Source organism: Anomaloglossus baeobatrachus, chromosome 1 (assembly GCF_048569485.1).
Source record: "Anomaloglossus baeobatrachus isolate aAnoBae1 chromosome 1, aAnoBae1.hap1, whole genome shotgun sequence".
NCBI classification, from domain to species: domain Eukaryota; kingdom Metazoa; phylum Chordata; class Amphibia; order Anura; family Aromobatidae; genus Anomaloglossus; species Anomaloglossus baeobatrachus.
Window position 1 is genome coordinate 150,922,351 of NC_134353.1, and position 22,964 is coordinate 150,945,314.

The following is a 22,964-nucleotide window of genomic DNA, read 5'->3' on the forward strand; positions in this document are numbered from 1 at the left end:
ACCCTATCTATACGGGCGCCACTTCATCGTGGAGACGGACCACAATCCCCTCAGCTGGTTACACACTGTCTCCGGGACGAATGGCAGGTTGTTGCGATGGAGCCTGGCGCTCCAGCAATACAACTTCACCATTCGACACAAAAGGGGCCGTGACCACGGTAACGCAGACGGGCTGTCTCGACAAGGAGAGGTCGCGGACGGGCGCACGGGGGAACACCGGAGTGTGCTGCCCCCTAGCGCCCTCAAAAGGGGGGAGGTGTGAGGTAAATCCGGAGATATGACGATAAATCATGATATTCAAGTTATGTCAGGAAGCCCTCTCCTGGTGTCACCCCCCCTTTCCTTCACACAACTCCTTCAATCAGAAAATTTACCACAGGGATAAACGGTTTGTTTAGCAGATAGGTGTCAAAGGAACTGGTCTGTGTTCCACTTACACCTCCATGGCCATCTCCTGTGATATGGAGATTAGATGATGTGGGAACAATGGACACAGGATGACTCCCTGCCGTGACCCTGTGGTAGGGGCTGCTATCTAATTAGCAAGCTTGGAAGTATCCAGACAGAACGACTCCAGGAAAATATGGTTCATATCTCGCAAGCCATATTTCCGATAAATATGGCAACCATAAAAATGGTGTCTCTGCATGCGGACGATGCTGGCACACCTTTTTTATGGGAGTAGGACATTGGGAAGTACCCCAGGCGTGATATCAGCCAATGGGGAACTAGTAGACAAGTCATGAGTCCTCTCGTTCTGTAGCTAAATTCATAACTGTCACAATGAGAGCGTTGGCGTCCGCCTACGACGCTCCCAGGCAAAGTTATGGCCCATATTCCATGTTGTGGATATTGTCCATAACTCCAGCCAGGGGTGGAGCAGTGCTCCCTCTGAGGTCACTAAGGTAGGAGGGGACCTGGATTTGCCCAGGTTGATAACCCTACTTCGGCCATTTTCCAGTGTTCTTTCGCTGGGGGTCACGTGTAGGAAACATCTGTGGGAAGGATCCTAGAAACCTGGTTCACGGCACCCCCCTGTGGCCAGACGCACAAGGTAACTGCTGGAACTGTGTATGCCTGTTTGTAACCCATGCTTTGATTGTAACTGTACTCTGACATATGTATATTCTGTAGATTCCCTATTGTATATATTGTAGTTTCTAGTGTGCTTTAGGCTGATTAAATTATATAATTAATCTTGGGCTGTTCTGTTATCTCGATCTTGAATCCCACGTCTGTGTGTTCGGCTAATAGTTACCGTGAAGCGGTTGGTGGCAGCGAGTTGTGCCAAGGATTATTGTGGGGAGGCCAGTGAGATTCGGGGAGGTTTTATATATTCCGCCCGCGGAGGTCGGGGGAATATATACCCTACTCTCACCGGGGACCCTTCAATAATCGGCATAAGTAGTATAGCGGCCTCCTTGCTTATTGTCGGGCAATTCCATAATTGGCCTGACTATAAGAGGGGCGCTAGAGAGCGCGTCACGTGCTCTGTCTGTCGGTCGGGAGGTATAAAGGAGGGGTGACCCCCACTTGTTACCCCCCGATTGTGACGTACTGGTAGCCAGCGCGGGGGATTTCTGAGTGACCCCCCCGGTGGTTCGTGACAGCCATATTGGTGGTTTAATCTGAATTTATTTTGCTGCAATCTGAATTTTTCACCAGCTATCAGTTAATTAAAGGGAGTTTTGCAGTTTTAAGATATAGATGTCCTAACCTTACAGGGGTGGTCCGAAGTCAAACGAAGTTTCATTTTAAATCCCTATCCATTTTGTGCTGCAATCTAAGATATTTTCTAATATACTTGTATTAAAAATTCCCTACTGTTCCCTAACATCACTATAAACAGCTTTTCTATTTTTATTTTTTTTTTTACTATTTCCTGTGTGATGATGCTTCATTTGAGAATTCCACTTAAAGCGTCATCAGAGCAGGGGGCTGCAATCACTTCCATAGCCTCTACCCCTGAAACGAAAAGTCATCAGTGACGCTCGTTTCAGGGGCTGAGCTCGTCCTTGCTATGTCCTTTCCTATGACCTGTGCACTATGAGCTCTGCACAGTCACCAGCGGAGGCGATGCTAGTCTCCTGCTTGCTGGATACTCTGAAACTGCTCTGTTACTGGCTGATTATAACACATCTGAGAAAGCAGAGTGGTCGCTGTCACTGTTCAGATCACATAGTGCACAGCTCGCAGAGTGGGCACCGCAGGAATGACCACAACCCTAGAAACGAGCGTCACTAATGATGCTTTGTTTCGGGGAGGGGGAAGGGGCTGTGGCAGTGATCGCAGCCTCTGTCTCCTGCCCTAACAACGCTACATTTGAGTATCCCAGCATGCACTGGGATTCTCAAATGAAGGGTATTCACACAGGAAATAGGAAAATAAAATCGAATAGCATGTTAGATAGTGTAAGTTAGGGAATAGCATGGAATCTTTAATATAAGTATATTAGAAAATAGCTTCGATTTACAACAGTAAATAGATAGGGATTTAGAATTGAATTTAGTTTGACTTCGGAGTCGGACCATCTCTTTTAGATAAGCTACCAGTATCCAATAGGGGGTCTGACATCCAGCGCCCACTCCGATCAGCTGTAATAAGCTCCCGTAATGGCTGGATGTGCTGCAATATACACAGCTTCATTTAATGTATAGCGGCCACTGCTGGATACATCAAGACACCGCCTATTCAAGTGAATTATAACAGTTTGTAGGGGTGTTGGACCTATGGATAAGTTTGTCATTAATAGCTATAGACCAGAAAATGTTTTAAGATAGCCTGAAATCAGCTACTAATGTGATGGCATCACTCAGCAGGCAGTGAAGTTATAAAAACAATGGTGTTTGTAGCTAAGCTTTTGTGTTTTTCATTTTTCCATAGTCATACATTAAAACCTTGCTTCCTTATGAGTAGAATCTTTACCCATAGTGATCGGGGCAGTACATCATCCCGCTGAGTCACTCCCGGAAAGACGCCCTTCTTTTGATTAATCGCACAGACATCTTTGACTTCCCCTCGTGCTGTTTTAGGGTCCGGACTCGAACGTCCATTTGGTGAGGCTGAACTGTATGCACCTCCACTCACTGCACATGACACTGGCGTTCTGATCCTGGACCTTAACAAGACATGAGGTGAACCGTAAAGATGTCTGCGCTGAAGTTGCCAGACTGTGGAGCGATCAATCAAAAGAGAAAGAGCATGTATCTAAGTATGACTCAGTGACTCCATGACTATAGGAAACGGTTTAACAAGTTTGTAATTTATAATTATGGCAAAATGACAAATTGTTCAGCTTACCTATACACACCATTGTTTTATAATTTACTTGCATGCAGGAGGATGGAGTAAGACTAAAGGGGTTTTCACACAGTTAATTTTATTCAATAGATCTTGGAACAATAAGTTCCGTAGTTGGAAGTGTGTAACAAAAATGTTCCTGTGCTGAGATAATCTTATATATGTGTCCCTGCTATGTACTGTGTAATGGCCGTGTCTGACTGTACAGGAACATGGTCTGATCATACCACAGCTCCGTGACTGGGCACAACGCAAAAGAGAGTATAGATATAGCACAGTCCGGGATCATAGCTGATTGTTTTTGAGAGATAAAACATTCCCTTACCTCTTTAAACAATGTTTTACCTCACAGGAACCAATAGTTGCGATCTTGTATTTTCCGTATGCTTTTTTACTTCCTCTTTTGCCCAGGAGCTGTGGTATGATCAGACCATGTCCCTGTTCGGTCAGACATAGCCATTACACAGTACACAGCAGGTGCACATATATAAGATTATCTCAGCACTGGAACATTTTTTTAAACACATCCAATTGTGGAAATTATTATTATTCCAAGGTTTATGATTAAAACGTACTTTAAAATTAACTTCGTTCATGGGAAAACCCCTTTAATAGCTTTATTTTCTGGTGTCAGCTCCCCAGTGCACCCAGAACCAAAAGCAGTTCTGTGCATATATCTATAATACCTGCCTAACCGTCCCAGCCTACAGTAGCATACATAAACAGATCTTTAGAAAAAATATTTGTACAGATCGTTTATGAGATGCTAATGAGTGCTGCAACTAGTTGCAAGGGTGTTAAGGCCCCGTCACACTAAGCAACATCGCTAGCAACATCGCTGCTAACGAACAACTTTTGTGACGTTGCTAGCGATGTTGCTTAGTGTGAAATCCAGCAACAACCTGGCCCCTGCTGTGAGGTCGTTGGTTGTTGCTGAATGTCCTGGGCCATTTTTTAGTTGTTGCTGTCCCGCTGTGAAGCACAGATCGCTGTGTGTGACAGCGAGACAGCAACAACTAAATGTGCAGGCAGCAGGAGCCGGCTTCTGCGGAGGCTGGTAACCACAGTAAACATCGGGTAACCAAGAAGCCCTGTCCTATCGGTTACCCGATATTTACCTTTGTTACCAGCCTCCGCCGCTCTCACTGTCAGTGCCGGCTCCTGCTCTGTGCACATGTAGCTGCAGTGCACATCGGGTTAATTAACCCGATGTGTGCTGTAGCTAGGAGAGCAAGTAGCCAGCGCTAAGCATTGTGCGCTGCTCCCTGCTCTGTGCACATGTAGCTGCAGTACACATCGGGTAATTAACCCGATGTGTGCTGTAACTAGGAGAACAGGGAGCCAGCGCTAAGTAGTGTGCGCTGCTCCCTGCTCTCTGCACGTGTAGCTTCGTGCGCTGGTAACCAAGGTAAATATCGGGTTGGTTACCCGATATTTACCTTAGTTACCAAGCGCAGCATCTTCCACGCGGCGCTGGGGGCTGGTCACTGGTTGCTGGTGAGCTCACCAGCAACTCGTGTAGCGACGCTCCAGCGATCCCTGCCAGGTCAGGTTGCTGGTGGGATCGCTGGAGCGTCGCAGTGTGACATCTCACCAGGAACCTCCTAGCAACTTACCAGCGATCCCTATCATTGTTGGGATCGCTGGTAAGTTGTTTAGTGTGACTGGACCTTTAGTTCTCTGGCTAGTCGGCCCACTTAGCTTGTTATCACGCCCCTGTGGGTGTGCTAATATGCTTTAGGGGTGCTTCACATATAGCGAGATCGCTACCGAAATCGCTGCTACGTCACGGTTTTGGTGACGCAACAGTGACCTCATTAGCGATCTCGCTGTGTGTGACACTGAGCAGCGATCTGGCCCCTGCTGTGAGATCACTGCTCGTTACACACAGCCCTGGTTCGTTTTCTTCAAAGGCGCTCTCCCGCTGTGATGCACACATCGCTGTGTGTGACAGCGAGAGAGCGACGAAATGAAGCGAGCAGGGAGCAGGAGCCGGCATCTGGCAGATGTGGTAAGCTGTAACCAGGGTAATCATCGGGTAACCAAGGGAAGCCCTTTCCCTGGTTACCCGATATTTACCTTCGTTACCAGCCTCCGCCGCTCTCGCTGCCAGTGCCGGCTCCCTGCTCTCTGCACATGTAGCTGCAGTACACATCGGGTTAATTAACCCGATGTGTACTGCAGCTAGGAGAGCAAGGAGCCAGTGCTAAGCAGTGTGCGCGGCTCGCTGCTCTCTGCACATGTAGCGACGTTATGATCGCTGCTGCATCGCTGTGCTTGACAGCTAAGCAGCGATCATAACAGCGACTTACAAGGTCGCTGTTACGTCACAGAAAATGGTGACGTAACAGCGACGTCGTTGTCGCTATGTGTGAACCCAGCCTTACAATGTCCAGCTTCATGGCAACGTAATACAAAGCCACGCAGGAGTGCGGCTTTGTATCCTTTAGCATTGAGCTCCTTTGATGTCTGACGGCAGGTGTATACATCCCGGCTTCAAAGACGCTCACTGCCCATGATCGGAAGTTGTCTGTACTTTCAGTCATGCACACTACTCCTCTCTGAAGCTGGGACACATACACCCAACTTCTGAGTAGTGCGCATGACCGGAAGTGCAGACTACTCCGATCATGGGCAGTGAGCGTCTTTGAAGCCAGGATGTATACACCCAGCATCAAAGGAGCTCAATACTAATATTAGTGTACAAAGCTGTGCCTATGTGCGGCTTTGTATTGAATTGCTTTGACGTTGGTCATTGTAAAGCATGTTGGCACACCCACAGGACCATGATGGCAAGCTAGCCAGGGAACTAAGACTCCTGAAACTAGTTGGAAATATGTATCTCAAACATCTCTTTAGGGAATCCCTGTGCCAATCCGCTGAAGCACATAACTATAATACTTAGAAGATGGCTCTAAAACTGTTCCACAAATGGTCACAAGGAGAGGAAACTTAATAAAATGATGCAAGACACATTTCTTGTCTGATAAGTCCACTGCAGTTCCTGTGTTTGCTTGTCTGGTTTTGGAACTGAAGTGAAAAGATATACAAATATATAGTTACCGCTATGATGCCAGGGAATGTGGATGCTTCCCCATTCTGCTTATAGATACAAGTCCCATAGCTGCATTGGAATCTATCAGGCATTTAAGGCACATTCTCTGGATATTCCAGAAAAGTTAGTTATGGGACATTACCTGTAAAGACTAAAGCGGGCTTTACACGCTACGATATTGCTAGCAATTGCTAACGATATCGTACACAAAAGCACCCGCCCCTGTCGTGCATGCGATATCGTGTGATCGCTGCCGCAGCGAACATTATCGCTACGGCAGCGTCACACGCACTTACCTGGTCAGCGACGTCGCTGTGACTGCCGAACAATCCCTCCCTCAAGGGGGAGGGATGTTCGGCATCATAGCGACGTCACCGCGACGTCACTAAGCAGCCGGCCAATCAAAGCGGAGGGGCGGAGATGAGCAGGACGTAACATCCCGTCCACCTCTTCCTTCCGCATTGCGGCCGGCGGCAGGTAAGGAGACGTTCCTCGCTCCTGCGGTGTCACACATAGCGATCTGTGCTACCGCAGGAACGAGGAACAACATCGATAATCAACCATTACCGATTTTTGGTTTTGGAACGACCGCTCCATGGTGAACAATTTTCACCATTTTTGAGGTCGCTTAAGGTCGCTGGTAAGTATCCCATGCTGCGATATCGTTAATGACACCGGATGTGTGTCACTAACAATGTGACCCCGACGATAAAACATTAATGATATCGCAGCTTGTAAAGCCCCCTTTAGAGTTACAATTTCTCTGTCTTTTCACGGAGATATGTTTTATGACTCCTGCTACATGCATTCACCACATGATGGTTTTCTTATCTATATATATAATTGCCTTATTCTGTCTGTCTGTCTGTCTGTCTGTCTGTCTGTCTGTCTGTCTGTCTGTCTGTCTGTCTGTCTGTCTGTCATGCTCCGAAATTGTGTCCTTACGGTGACACAAAGCTGATTGGCCGCTGGGCTCGCCATGGCCCCGCCCCCCCACATGGATTGGCCTCTCGCCCCGGCTCTCTGCAGGCCCCGCCCCTCCTCACGCAATGCACGCTCGCTCTGGCCCAACTGACACGGAGCCCCGATTCCCAGGTGAGTACACACACACACATCAGATCACACTCACTCTCACACTCACTCTCACACACACCTCACACATCACAACATGCTGGGATATCTCTTGCTTCTACACCGGCTCCGTCAGGATCCCAGCAGCGCCAGACATAACCTTGCGATGCTGGGATCTTCACGGAGGCCGTGAAAGCTGGTAACCATTATACACATCGGGTAACTAAGGTCCCTTAGTTACCCGATGTGTATCATAGTTACCAGTGTACACCGGCTCACACTCACTCTCACACACACCTCACACACACATCACATCGCATCCACACATCAAGGTCCTGCAGCGGCGGAAAATACAGACACATAACAGCACACACATAACAGCACACACATAACAGCACACACATAACAGCACACACATAACAGCACACACATAACAGCACACACATAACAGCACACACATAACAGCACACACATAACAGCACACACATAACAGCACACACATAACAGCACACACATAACAGCACACACATAACAGCACACACATAACAGCACACACATAACAGCACACACATACACACACACAAATCAGATCACACTCACTCACACACACACATCACATCGCATCCACATACTCACAACATCCTGGGATATCGCTTGCTTCTCGGCGGCGATACTGTGCTGTTGTGATCTTCCAGGACCTGCCGGAGGATCACATGGCCAGAAGCATGTGATATCCCCGGATGTTGTGAGTATAAGCGCGTATGTGCGATATCGTCAGTGTCTGTGTGTGTGAGTGTATGCGATCGGGTGTGTGTGAGTGTATGCGATCGGGTGTGTGTGAGTGTATGCGATCGGGTGTGTGTGAGTGTATGCGATCGGGTGTGTGTGAGTGGATGCGATCGGGTGTGTGTGAGTGGATGCGATCGGGTGTGTGAGTGTCGGCAGAGGAGCACGGCGTGCTGGAGGAGGCTGGGAGCAGAGAGGCTGATCATGGGGAAGGCTGGGAGGAGAGAGGCTGATGCTGGGGGAGGCTGGGAGGAGAGAGGCTGATGCTGGGGGAGGCTGGGAGGGGGAGGCTGGGACGAGGGAGGCTGATGCTGGTGGAGGCTGATGCTTGGGGAGGCTGATGCTGGGGGAGGCTGGAAGGAGAGAGGCTAATGCTGGTGGAGGCTGATGCTTGGGGAGGCTGATGCTGGGGGAGACTGGGAGGGGAAGGCTGATGCTGAGGGAGGCTGGGAGAGGGAGGCTGGGAGGAAGGAGGCTGGGAGGAGAGAGGCTGATCCTGGGGAAGGCTGGGAAGGGGAGGCTGATGCTGGGGGAGGCTGGAAGGAGAGAGGCTGGAAGGAGAGAGGCTGGAAGGAGAGCGGCTGATGCTGGTGGAGGCTGATGCATGGGGAGGCTGATGCTGGGGGAGACTGGGAGCAGAAGGCTGATGCTGAGGGAGGCTGGGAGGAAGGAGGCTGGGAGGAAGGAGGCTGGGAGGAGAGAGGCTGATCCTGGGGAAGGCTGGGAAGGGGAGGCTGATGCTGAGGGAAGCTGGAAGGAGAGAGGCTGATGCTGGGGGAGGCTGGAAGGAGAGAGGCTGAGGCTGGGAGGAGAGAGGCTGATGCTGGGGAAGGCTGATGCTGAGGGAGGCTGGGAGGGGAAAGCTGATGCTGGGGAAGGCTGGGAGGACGGAGGCTGGGAGGAGAGAGGCTGATCCTGGGGAAGGCTGGGAGAGGGAGGCTGATGCTGGAGGAGGCTGGAAGGAGAGAGGCTGATGCTGGCGGAGGCTGATGCTGAGGGAGGCTGGGAGGAGGGAGGCTGGGAGAGGTAGGCTGAGAGAAGAGAGGCTGATGCGCACACACACACACACACACACACACACACACACGCGCGCGCGCACTGCACAACACACCACACACACACACACACACTGGGAACCACAAACAACTGCCCTACACAGACACCCACCCACACAGACAACGCTGCACACACACAACACCCAACACACAAACACCGCGGCACACACAAATATACGCACATACCGCACAACACACACATTGCACAAAACATACCTCCCCCCAAAACACACCACACACACACAAACCGCGCAACACACACACAACGCTACAGACACACAGCACTCCACAAACAACGCAACACACGCAACACACATACAACACCGCTCTCACCCCCCGTCACACCCAGACAACACCCAGAACATGTACAGTGCCTACACAAACACTTGGTAACTACAGACAACAACATCTCTCTCTCTCTCTCTCTATATATATATATATATATATATATATATAACAAAAATCATACATGAACTACACAATACGTAAATTCTAGAATACCCGATGCGTAGAATCGGGCCACCTTCTAGTAATGTAATAAGAGCTGTATACATGTGTGTTCTGTGATCTCACCATAGCTGGATTCATGTGTTTTTCCCTTGGGGTTCTCCATGTTTGCGGCAGACTCTCATCAGTGTCCATAGCAGTGATGATACTGTGAAGGAAATATCATAGCTGTAGTCAGCGTCCGGCTTCTGCGGTCACCTTATGTGTCTTCAGTATGGATGACATGTCAGCTGTTCTGTGAGAAACAATGAGGGACAGGGAATGAGAGAGGAATTGATAGTCTACCCATATAGTATATTATTATGACCGCTGCAACCAATAAGGGTATGTACACACGGCGTGCTATAAATGTCGGTGTACCCACTCAGTTTCTCCTTCCAAAGCTGCTTCACGAAAACGCTGGTGTTTTTCCTGAAGATTCTTTGTAGACGTCTTCTGTGGTGGATTTGCCTAAAGGGTGCTTTACACGCTGCAACATCGCTACCGATATATCGTCATGGTCACGTCATTAGTGACGCACATCCGACGCCGGTAGCGACATTGCAGCGTGTGACACTAAGGAGCAACGATCAATAATCGAAAAATTGTTCAAAATCGGTGATCGTTGACACGTCGCTCCTTTCCTTAATATCATTGCTGCCAGAGGTACGATGTTGTTCGTCGTTCCTGCAGCAGCACATATCGCTGTGTGTGACACCGCAGGAACGACGAACATCTCCTTACCTGTGTCCACCGGCAATGCGGAAGGAAGGAGGTGGGCGGGATGTTACGTCCCGCTCATCTCCGCCCCTCCATTTCTATTCGACGCCTGCCGTGTGACGCCGCACGAACGGCCCCCTTAGAAAGGAGGCGGTTCGCCGGCCAGAGCGACATCGCAGGGCAGGTAAGTCCTTGTGACTGGTATAAGCTAGGTTGTGCGCCACGGGCAGCGATTTGCCCATGTCGCACAACCGACGGGGGCGGTTACGCTCGCTAGCGATATCTGTATTGATATCGCAGCGTGTAAAGTACCCATAAGACATTTTTTTAAATTGTATTTATTAATGGTGAGCGGCCTGAAGAATAGACAGTTCAACTTGTTTAACTGCTTTAGGCTTCCAAATTTCAAACAGACTGCATATGTGCACAGAAAGTCATATTTGCACTGCTATGGTATACATACTTGTATATGCCTTCTTTTTTGGCTTTTTTTTTTTAAAGCTTTTTCAGACAGGTTATAAACGGAATCTGCTTGAAAAGACGTTGCGTGCCCATACCCTAACATGGCTCGGTCTGTTGTTCCGCCTAGCTTGCCATGGGCGCTAAGGCCAATGATTGACTGCAGTGATCCAGTGCTATAGGCATAATGTCCCCTCTGTGGGAAACTTGTTAAAGATTGCCAGGGAGCAGAGGAGAGACCGTGCAGGAGTGGCAGCGCCAATGTATACATTATTTTGCCATTCAAGGTGATCAAGTGATTAACTTTTAAAAGCGCACAATACTGTTAATATGTTCAGGTCAATATAACGAGCTACAGACCTAGAATGGGTGAAATATGCATTGAATACGTCACAATTAAATAGATTTTTAAAGGAGCTATTGACAAGAATTTCTCAACCGATGTCGATAACAACCCATCAATCCAATTTCAGGCAAAACAAAGTAAACCATACAGCTCCATAAATTTAGTGATATGTAATAATGAGAAATGACACAGGGAAAAAGTAATGAACACAATTACTGAAATTTATTTAATACTTCATACAAAAGCCTTTGTGGTGATGACCGCTTCAAGATGCCTCCTGTATGGAGAAACTAGTCATATGCATTGCTCAGGTGTGATTTAGGCCATTCTTGTACACCAACAATTTTTCACATCCAGAAGGGACCATGGACTCCTTGAATGAACTCTGAGGTTTAGTTTCTTCCATAAATTTTCTATTGGATTCAAGTTATGTAATTGGCTGTGCCATTCACAATTCTAGCTTTATTTTTTTTTCTCTGAAACCAACTGAGAGTTTTCTTGGCTCTATGTTTGGATCACTGTCTTGCTGAAATATTTAATTGCAAAGGTCTTGAGACAACTCACTGGTTTTACCCATCATGTGATGTTTCTTGTTTGGCACCTTGGTAGACACACCTTTTTATAGGTCTTCTAGGTCTTTTTTATAGGCCATCAGGTGAACCTACTGATATTGTTTGTCAGTAAGTGGCAGGATTGCTTTCTAATTACTGATAGCTTTCAGCTAGTGTCATGACTTTCCATAGCTTTTTGTACCTCTTTCTTCATGTGTTTAATACTTTTTCCTGTGTCATTTCTCATTATTACACATAACTTAATTTATGGACTTTCATGGTTTAATTCCTTTCCTTGTCACGGGGAGAGGTCAAAGAATGAACTACACCGCGCACTACAATACTGTAATCTGCACTCAGCAGGGAGGACTCTGTGTGGATGACATAGGACTTGTCATCCACTTGAAGCAGATAAGGAGGACAGGGATTACAAGAAGATAAGAGGTGCTAGACCGAGATCAGCGACGCCCATCCAACCTGACCACCCCGCAGGTGAATCTCATAAAACCTGTTTTTTATGTTATAAAGATTGGCCTCGGATCTTATATACAGTATTCTAGAATATATGAGCGCTCACTGGTGGTGGCCACAGCTTATAGGAGACAAATCTGGTGAAAGTTTCCCTTTAGTAAAAAAATGGCCAATCTGGGCCATCAGTTCTCCATTGGCAGGATGTCTAATATGTAAGGCCACGTGCACACATTGAGTATTTTGTGAGTTTTTTTTACCTCATTATTTGTAGCTAAAACCAGGAATGGAACAACCAGAGGTAAAGTATAATAGACATACGGGCACCACTGCTGTATTTTTTACCCTCTCTTGATTTTGGCTACAAATACCAAGGTAAAAAAACTCCCCAAATACTCAACGTGTGTACATGGCCTAAGACTTTTATTGCTTTTGATATATTTTAGCACCCCTAGACTGATAATCCCAGTTGCTTTAGGTGTCTTGTGTGGCTGTCCTGCTGGCACATGTTAGAGATTATCATGACTGTCTGGGATGAATTGGAGCAGTGTTGAGTTCTATACGTTTTTTTTTTCTTTTCACGGATGCCACTGCTGGTTAAGTTACATTGTCTCAAAGAATAGCACTAGTGCTGTCTCCATTAGCAGCCTGCAAACACTCCAGGAATGTGGAATCCTCAATAATAATTTGTAGCTCTTTTACTTGGCCAAGGTTGAAATCAAAGAAACTTTATCAAAACAGAACAGCAATGATTGGATTCGCTCTAGTTTTAGATGGCTTAAAATATGTGAACTGCGTGTAAATAAGGTGCAAACTTAATACCGGCCATTTTACTTGCTACTATTAGGAACGCTGTGTGGGCAGAGCTCTCCATATATGTAATCTTAGATTGTATGTGTCTGAAAGGAAGACCAGGGAATTAAAATGTACAAATGTGAGCTGGAGTCTGTGGTTAATATCGCAGAATATACGAGGAGCAGCTGATAAGTCTTTGGCTTTACCCAGAAAGAAACGAGATTGGATGATGAAACTTTACATTTAATCCACATTCTCTGTACTGATGACAACACACTTTTTACATCGGTATTCCAAGTTCTGTAAGCCTAGCAAAAATAAGGATTTCGGTTGTGCCTCAAACCAGGCATCCGTAACAGCCATGGCATCAGAAATGGTGTGAAATTTGGTACCCTTGAGGTGTTTCTTCAGTTTTGGAAACAGATGATAGTCAGAGGGAGGTAGATCTGGTGAATAAAGGCCCCGTTACACGCGTCGATTTATCGTGCAATCGCACCCGCCCCCATCATTTGTGCGTCACGAGCAATTTGTTGCCCGTGTCGCACAAAGTCGGTCACCCCCGTCACACGTACTTACCCTTCCATACGACCTTGCTGTGGGTGGTGAACATCCTCTTCCTAAAGGGAGAGGGACGTTCGGCGTCACGGCGACGTCAGAGTGGCCGCCCAATAGAAGCGGAGGGGCGGAGATGAGCGGGACATAACATCCCGCCAACCTCCTTCCTTCTTCATTGCCGGCGGGATGCAGGTAAGCTGTGTTCGTCGTTCCCGAGGTGTTACACGGAGCGATGTGTGCTGCCTCAGGAACAACAAACAACCTGCATCCAGGAATGTGACCGATATTTTGAAAATGAACGACGTGTCAACGAGCACGATAAGGTGAGTATTTTTGCTCGTTAACAGTCGCTCGTAGCTGTCACATGCTATGATATGTCAAACAATGCCGGATGTGCGTCACGGAATCTGTGACCCTGACGACATATCGCCCGATATATCGTAGCGTGTATCAGCCCCTTAAGGTGGGGGGTTAACCAGCTGGAAGTTTAGCTCTGCCAGTTTTGCCATGGCCGCTTGTGCAGTGTGAGCAGAGGCATTGTCTTGCAGGAATAAGATTCCTTTGGACAGCTTGCCGCGCTTTTTGGCCTTCAGACTGCCTTCAATTGGTCCAAAAGTTCAATGTAAAATCTTGCATTGATGGTGGAACCCTTTTGAAGGTAGTCCACTAGCAGCACTCCCTCCTTATCCCAGAACACAGACGCCATCACCTTAATGGCTGATTATTGCACCCTGAACTTCTTTGGATGAGGAGAACCACTGTGTCTCCACTCTTTTGACTGTTCCTTGTTTTCAGGGTCATACAAATAAATCCAGGTCTCATCCATAGTGACCAGTCGATCCAGGAAGTTCTTATCAGTCCTTAAACGCTGACAAATGGACCGGGAAGTTTTCACTCGCATGCTTCTTTGATCTGTTGTGAAAATTGGGGACCCACTTTGCAGATAGCTTCCTCATGTCCAAATGTTCATGGATAATGACACAAACACATTCACAGGAAATCCCCATGATGTCTGCTATTGCTTTACCTGAAATTCGTCAATTCTCCAGTATGAGGTTGTGTACAGCATCGACGATCTCCGGAATAACAACCACTCTGTCGTCCAGGACGTTCCTTATCATTGGTGCTGAAGCGGCCCGTTTTAAATTTGGCAACCCAGTTCTTTTCTGTAGAATATGAAGGGCACTGATCCCCCAATGTCTGCGACATATCACCATGAATATCCTTTGCGGACTTTCTTTAAGAAACAAGAATTTTATCACTCCGCTGCTCTCAGTTGCTGTGAATATCGCATTAGACTCTACCATTTTGTTTTACCGCGTGCGTAGAACACTATTGCCATAAGCAACAAACACAAAATTTTGAAAACATATACAGTTAGGTCCAGAAATATTTGGACAGTGACACAATTTTCGCAAGTTGGGCTCTGCATGCCACCACATTTGATTTGAAATGAAACCTCTACAACAGAATTCAAGTGCAGATTGTAACGTTTAATTTGAAGGTTTGAACAAAAATATCTGATAGAAATTGTAGGAATTGTACACATTTCTTTACAAACACTCCACATTTTAGGAGGTCAAAAGTAATTGGACAAATAAACCAAACCCAAACAAAATATTTTTATTTTCAATATTTTGTTGCGAATCCTTTGGAGGCAATCACTGCCTTAAGTCTGGAAGCCATGGACATCACCAAACGCTGGGTTTCTTCCTTCTTAATGCTTTGCCAGGCCTTTACAGCCGCAGCCTTCAGGTCTTGCTTGTTTGTGGGTCTTTCCGTCTTAAGTCTGGATTTGAGCAAGTGAAATGCATGCTCAATTGGGTTAAGATCTGGTGATTGACTTGGCCATTGCAGAATGTTCCACTTTTTTGCACTCATGAACTCCTGGGTAGCTTTGGCTGTATGCTTGGGGTCATTGTCCATCTGTACTATGAAGCGCCGTCCGATCAACTTTGCGGCATTTGGCTGAATCTGGGCTGAAAGTATATCCCTGTACACTTCAGAATTCATCCGGCTACTCTTGTCTGCTTTTATTTCATCAATAAACACAAGTGACCCAGTGCCATTGAAAGCCATGCATGCTCATGCCATCACATTGCCTCCACCATGTTTTACAGAGGATGTGGTGTGCCTTGGATCATGTGTCGTTCCCTTTCTTCTCCAAACTTTTTTCTTCCCATCATTCTGGTACAGGTTGAGCTTTGTCTCATCTATCCATAGAATACTTTTCCAGAACTGAGCTGGCTTCATGAGGTGTTTTTCAGCAAATTTAACTCTGGCCTGTCTATTTTTGGAATTGATGAATGGTTTGCATCTAGATGTGAACCCTTTGTATTTACTTTCATGGAGTCTTCTCTTTACTGATGACTTAGAGACAGATACACCTACTTCACTGAGAGTGTTCTGGACTTCAGTTGATGTTGTGAATGGGTTCTTCTTCACCAAAGAAAGTATGCGGCGATCATCCACCACTGTTGTCATCCGTGGACGCCCAGGCCTTTTTGAGTTCCCAAGCTCACTAGTCAATTCCTTTTTTCTCAGAATGTACCCGACTGTTGATTTTGCTACTCCAAGCATGTCTGCTATCTCTCTGATGGATTTTTTCTTTTTTTTCAGCCTCAGGATGTTCTGCTTCACCTCAATTGAGAGTTCCTTAGACCGCATGTTGTCTGGTCACAGCAACAGCTTCCAAATGCAAATGCAAAACCACACACCTGTAATCAACCCCAGACCTTTTAACTACTTCATTGATTACAGGTTAACGAGGGAGACGCCTTCAGAGTTAATTGCAGCCCTTAGAGTCCCTTGTCCAATTACTTTTGGTCCCTTGAAAAAGAGGAGGCTATGCATTACAGAGCTATGATTCCTAAACCCTTTCTCCGATTTGGATGTGAAAACTCTCATATTGCAGCTGGGAGTGTGCACTTTCAGCCCATATTATATATATATAATTGTATTTCTGAACATATTTTTGTAAACAGCTAAAATAACAAAACTTGTGTCACTGTTCAAATATTTCTGGACCTAACTGTATTAGACACATAAGACCCGTTTCACACATCCGGCATTTCGTCGGATCCGGCACACTGCAGTACAGTGTAATACTGTACAATGGCATCGCGGCAAGCTCCGGTCACATGACAACATGTGACCGAAGGTTGCCGCAATGCCATTGTACTGTATTACACTGTACTGGAGTGTGCCGGATCCGGCAATCCGGCCAAATACCGGATGTGGGAAACGGGCTTAAGGCTTTCATGTGATGTAACATTCGTTACCATAGAAAGAGAAAATAATTCACAAAGCCAAATACTTATCAGCAGCCCCTCGTAGGCGCTACCAGTAAACAAGCCGTTTGTTACTGTTCCTTATTTAACACAGTCAAGGTTTAATGATCACACAACTGATAGGAGCTTTTCATTTTCAAAAAATCCCTTCTCCCCAGCTGTGTTTTGTTTAAAAAAAGGAACAAACTGTTTTACCCACCATCCCAAGCCCAGCGCTGATTCTCCAATCACTGCACCAGTGTCTGTTTTTGACTCCAGTGCTGAGTCCAAGTTCATACCGCTGCAGCCAAATGTGAATTGATGTATGCTGAGCTCACTGATTGGCTGCAACACTGTTGATGTGACATTCACAATCAGTCAGCTCGACGGCTTCTAGTGACTCATGCCTCAATTTGAGTAGAGCTCCGAGCTCACTGATTGGCTGCGGAGCTATCGACATAATGTCAAACCCATTTAGTCTGCGTTCCTATGATAAGCTTCTAGTGAGTTTTTGATGTTGCAGAATTTCTGCGCTTATTATTTAAATGCCATTGCATTGTTTTGTGTTTGTTTAACCCCTTAACGGCAGCCGATACGCCTTTTAACAGCGGTTGTTGAGGGCCTCATTCCTCAGCGCCACTTTTTAATGGCACTGAGGAATAAGTGAACAGCGCCGCCCCGCTGCCAAAATTCCTATGAGTGACAGCTGACCAGTTTTGGAACGATCAGCACCAATTAACCCCTTTAAGCACTGCTGTCAATCACAACAGCGGTGTCTAAGAGGTTATGTGAGGGTTAAAATGCCAGGATCGGCTCACTGCGATTGTTATCATGGGTGCTGATCATTTCCAAGTTACGCTGATGTCATCTGATGACCCCAGGGTACAGTGACCTGTTAGATCCTGTTATGAATAGGGTCTAACAGGCACAGTCAGTGAGACACCGATACGTCTCATGTACAGGAATACTGCAGAACATGAGACCAGTGATCAAAGTGAAAAATACTCATGTCCCATTCCACAGTTGAACTAAGTAAAAAGTATCAAAGTTAAATATAATATTTAAAAAAAGGTAAAAAAATACACACAAAAAAATTCACACAACAATCACGAAAAGCCGTTTTACCTCTAAAAATGCAACCTTTGGGGTAAAACAAAAATAAACAAAGAAATGTACAAATAATTGGTATTGCCGCATCCGAAATGGCCTGCTCTATAAAACGGTCTTGTAATTTATTCTGTGGCGGATAATGTAAAGAAGTAACAAAAACATGCCAAAAATGGCATTTTTTTAATCCTACTGACATACAGTACAAAAAAGTGACTAAAAAGCGATCAAGTCATATGTAAAAAAAAATTGTAAGAATGAAAACGCCAAACTATCCTGCAAAAAACAAGCCTAATATGGCTCATTGAAAAAATAAAAATTAAAAAGTTACAGCTCAGCATATGTTGATGCAAATACAAATACATTTTTGTAAAATATAGATTTTTGTGCGTAAAAGTAGCAAATTATAAAAAAAAGCTTTTATATCTGGTATCACTGTAACAGTACTGACCCGAGGAATAAAAGCATGTTATCACCGCACAGTGAACAGCGCAAAACAATATAAAAAAAATACATTAATTACCAGTTATAATTCATTTTTCACTATTGTGTTGTGCAATCTTTCTAGTAAACACCGTTGATACCTCGGGCACTAATGGTTACAGGGTTAAATTTCTGGGTTTGGAGTTATCTTTCCAGCTGTGCATTGCAGATACATCCATCTTGGGCTATGTGCGCACGTTGCGTACTGGCCCTGCAGAAATTTCTGCAGCGATTTAAAGAGCACACGTGCGCTTCAAATCGCTGCAGAAACAGTCCGTAATGAAAAAAAAAAGCCGATTCCATGCGCTCTGACTGCAGCTCCTCCCACAGACAGGGCGGGGGATGCAGGCAAAGCGCAGGATAGAAGTGACATGTCATTTCTTAGAACGCGCGCTTCGGGCAGCAGCCGAAGCGCTGCGCTCTAATACGCCACGTGCGCACGGCTCCTGCACAATCTCCATAGATTGTGCAGGGGACGCAGGACACATGCAGTTACGCTGCGGTGCAGATCGCAGCGTAACTGCATGCAATTACGCAACGTGCGCACATAGCCTTATATTGTTAATTAACCATCACCAGTGCTAGATATGGTATAACGTAATTAGAAGTTAATGGAATAATGTGCAGTACATTGTTATATGTTATGTTAGACACACGCAGTTCTCACTTCTATTATTGCCTACGATTTCTTTCCACCACACCAGGTTTGCTAAGTACACTCTTTCTGGACGACTTAATAAAAAATCATGGACAGACAAAATTTTTTGCAAAAACACTGTAAAACCTTAATAAATCACCATTATGATAAGTGATACATGTCTGCAGCCCATAATTCTGATAGGAAGAAATCAGCTGCATTTACAGTGAAAAATGAAGATAAGGCTATGGCCACACGAGCATTTAGCATACGATGCGAGACATTGGATGCGTTATGCTAATGATCACCGACTCTCACTCTGCTGCGAGCGTGGTCCAAATGTCATTATACTGTGATGCAATCCTGTGATCAGATCACAGCTGCGGAGGAGAGGGAGGGTCTAATTTCCCTATCTCCTCCATTATCAGCTGATGCGATTATCGCACTGCACTCCAGTGTCATTTGAGTCCAGTGCGATGTTTCACTTGCACCCATAGACTTGTATGGGTGTGAGTGAAAACGGATCGGATTCCACCTGCAGCATGCTGCAATTGTTTTCTTGGTCTGATTAGAGCTGAGAAAAAAATCGCACAAGGGACATAGAGTAACGTGGGTATGGGTGGAATGGGATTTTTTTTTTTTTACCACATTCCACTAGGACCATTAAACTCACCTTGTGTTCTAAGGGGTACTTTGCACACTACGATATCGCAGGTGCGATGTCAGTGGGGTCAAATCAAAAGTGACGCACGTCCGGCCTCGCTGTCGATAACGTAGTGTGTAAATCCTTTATGATACGATTAACGAGCGCAAAAGCGTCGTAATCGTATCATCAGTGTAGTGTCCGACATTTCTATAATGTAGCTGCAGCTACGGTACGATGTTGTTCCTCGTTCCCTTACGGCAGCTATCACAAGATATCGCTGCCGCGACGGGGGCGGGTACTGTCGCGCTCGGCATCGCAGGCTTCGGCTTGCGATGTCGTAGTGTGCAAAGTACCCCTAAGCCTTACTGTTAAAATAATCTATAAGTCTCTTCAGCTTCAAAACAATCACGGATGCTTTAAATTTTTTTCGGATAGGGCTAAAAAGTGCCCTATTTTTATGTACTGTCCTGGAATATTTAGACGGTTGGCACATTGTTTCCTTGAAAGACTATCCTTGTTTACTGTGAAATGCTTTAGATATACTTTTTAATTCTGGTTAAAACTGGGCACAGGCAGCAGATGGTGGGAAATGTGTCTGGGGTTTTATGCTGTGATGTTTAACAGGTAAAGATGTTTGGCACAAAACTGTGCCAAGGCCATAAAAGTGGCAGGGAGATGGTTACGCAGAACATTCCCTTAGATCTATAGTGCTAATCGTCAATTCATTATATAGTAAAGCAGAACGGGTACAATAAAGTAACAGTGCTGCACGGCATGCAGGAGGATGGAGAGAGGAGTACAGTTTGAGAAGGAAACATGCTATCTTTGTATTGTCATATGGCAAACGGAAGATAAAAATGCCTATTTGTATAAATGGTTTATGAAGAAATTGCTTTCAAGTGTACAGTATTATTACTTGTATTCATTTTTGTTAACATTTTATTTTGTTCTTGTCAGACAAAAAAAAATATACTTTTAAATTATCATACAAAAATATCCCCATGTTTTTTTTTTACTTTCAGCACTACATTATTTAATGTCTTTTTTTGTTGATCAGTGCTCCATTTGTTCAGTTACACGGTTCTAAATTTTGTGCTCAGACATAAAAAAAGATTTACCTACTTATAGTCACCACTAAGGGGTGCTCACGAGCTTACTGCATACTGAATATTCCCTAAACACATCAACAGAAGTGCTATGTAGAAAGTGCTCCCTAGTGGTGACTTAAAATAGCCAAAATACTATAACTTTAAGGGATTGAACCAAGTTTGGAATTTATCCCCTATATACCCCGATTGCTGGTGCACTAATTGTTGGTATCCCATTCAACCATAAGTCTTGGATTCTGAAAAACCCATGTGAATGGATTGGTGGTTGATCTTGCACACCTGTCAAGGTGACTCTGGGATAGCGTGCAACCAGGGCCTCTAAGCTTTCCCTCAAGCTAGGAGGCCCTACGCTATCTCTATTCTCAGGGATACCCCTAATGGTAGGGATGGGGATGCCTGAGTCTCTTTCCTGGCACTGCTCCTGACCAGTCCTGATCTATTTCCCCATCTTCCTTGGGAGGGACGGGACAGGAGTGTAATGAAAGTCACAGATATAGACAGACAAGGGAAAAAACAAAACTCTGTCGCATAACACACACACAAATAGGAAAAGACAATAAGAGATTCAGGAGAAAACATAAGGGAGGAAGCTACAAAAGAGGGCTAAACTTCACAACCATAACAATCAAATAGCACAATTTTCACCAGAAAATCTGGGACACCACACCATACAGACCAACATAGACAAACTATAGCTGGCATAGGTAGAAGGTTTCAGCCAACGTAAATAGAAGGGGAGCAGATGTGATTGGTCTCCTCACCACATGTGACCAAAGGAAGCTAACAAGCAGACCAGCAGAGATTAACGCTTGCTAGCGTGCCTATGATTCAGCACACAGCCGGTCAATGCCAAGTCTGCCTTTGGTTATTCCTAGACACCAGAGAAACCATTGGGTAGTGTCAGAATCTGCAATGGGAACAGAGCACAACATCGCCATAACAGTTGGAGAAGTTTGTGCAAAACTCTCTGTGACCGTACCTCTATTTCATTCATTCTGGAAAGAAGACTAAGGAAAGAGCACAAATAGGGTTTTACCAGATTAAAAATAGTGGTGTATACGAAATAACACTTACCTAGCAAGGTTGTGAAAGTCATAACCCATATGATGGCTGAAAAGATGATGGCAGCTGCCGCAGCCCCACGTGTTTGAATATTCGGTGTTAGAGAGGAAGAAGGGGATGATCCCTGAAACACGTTGACCAATGGAATAAAATAATTTATTATTCATCAACAATCTTTTTCATTGGCGGTAACATGGCGTTAACCCCGCTTCTCCTCTCCAGCACCGACTATTCCTTCTGAATGGGAGTATCAAAGACAAGCAGGACTCCAATGGACCCTTTAAGAATAAAAAGAGCTGAGCTAACTTCCAAACTTTGTATAACCTCCTTAACTATATGCAGGGGAGCTTTATATCAGAAACAAATGAGGCTATAGCAACAGATATGATATACTTAGAAATGATTCAATAGCGAGTGTTCAACATGAATAAATAATAGTTAAAATGTGGATATTCATTCCTCATACCCTAACACCCCCACTGACATGTAGGAGGATAGCCGCACTGTACATGAATAGTAAATAAACAAAATAACACATTGTTGGTTGCCGCTGCCACTAGAGGGCGCTTATGAGATTATTGCATACTGTTTTTTTTATTGTGTTCAGCAGTCTAGCCGAATTGTGATGGTTAAATGGGTGATGCAAAGGCTAAATAAATCTTCATCTAAATCCCTATCTATTTATTGCCCTAATCTAAACTAATTTCTAATATGGCTGCCTTCCCTCACAATACAATCTTACTAATATTGATTTTTTTCTTTACTTCCTCTCTGATGACGCTTTGAGAATCCCAGTGCATGCTGGGATACTTAAACAAAACCTCATCAGTGGCAAAGCATCGGTCACTGACACAGCCCCTGCCCCTTCCCTGAAAGGAAGCGTCATTAGTGATGCTCATTTATGGGGCTTGGCTAGTCCCTGCGCGCAGTGCAGTGTGATTTTATTGCGTGATTTGCACATTGACCATGCTCTCTATGTTGCTGGCTGAGATCAGTAGAGCTGG

The 22,964-nt window shown here is 45.4% G+C and overlaps 1 protein-coding gene across 2 annotated transcripts in view; it reads left to right on the plus strand.

The window, feature by feature from the left end:
* The window catches only part of SORBS2 (sorbin and SH3 domain containing 2), a 463,189-nt gene that overhangs the window by 249,352 nt on the left and 190,873 nt on the right, over positions 1-22,964 (plus strand). The gene's annotated exons all lie outside the window — the stretch shown is intronic.